The sequence below is a fragment of the Atta colombica genome, unplaced genomic scaffold (genome assembly GCF_001594045.1).
Source record: "Atta colombica isolate Treedump-2 unplaced genomic scaffold, Acol1.0 scaffold164, whole genome shotgun sequence".
NCBI classification, from domain to species: domain Eukaryota; kingdom Metazoa; phylum Arthropoda; class Insecta; order Hymenoptera; family Formicidae; genus Atta; species Atta colombica.
This window is the reverse complement of record NW_017259255.1, coordinates 1,301,091-1,301,925: the sequence shown is the minus strand read 5'-3', so window position 1 is coordinate 1,301,925 and position 835 is coordinate 1,301,091.

The following is an 835-nucleotide window of genomic DNA, read 5'->3' as shown; positions in this document are numbered from 1 at the left end:
AAGATATGGAAACTTATGATTGAACAGAGAATAAATTGAACTTCCCGTTCTTATTATGTGCTTAATTAAGTTTCTCATCCGAAGCACCATTAAATTTAATGATGGGTAATTAATTTTTGTAAATGAATTGCAGAAATATATAAAATATTATTTTCTATAATAAAAATTGCCTTTAAAAACCAATCGATTAAAAATGAAACAAAAACTACAACGTAAAATTAATTAAAAAAATAAATAAGTTTATGGATTAAAAAATATATCATTAATTATAAAATATATTATATGTATATTATAGAATATATGTATATTATAGAATATTTAGTTAAAAAGTAACAAATATCTCGTTTTTGTTTCTGCAATACTAATTCGTAAAGATAATTATAAAAATCAAGAAAATGAAATAATTAATAGAAATTCAAAAATTGTGAAAAACCAAAATATTGATTAATTAATTAATCAATATTTTGATTTTTCACAATTTTTGGATTTTGGAATCAAGAAAGAAAAGAAAAAATAAATATTGACGGTAAATATAAAAGGCAAATGATGTGATATGCGAATTATTTATTTAACAATTAGACAGGCGATAACATGAGATGGATACGGTGTACTTAATGTAGGCAATACGATGATGATTATACCGGACAGATACTAAACGATGAAATAGCAGGTGGAAAAGATTTGAAAGATGAAGAGACAAGATATGCGTAGGGTGTAGCCAGGATGCAAAGAATAATATAGTTGACTCGTCGGATGATAACTATTTTAATTCGCTAACTCGGGGAGATTTCAGAATATTTGCAGCGCCTATTGTTTATGATACATTAATAATAAT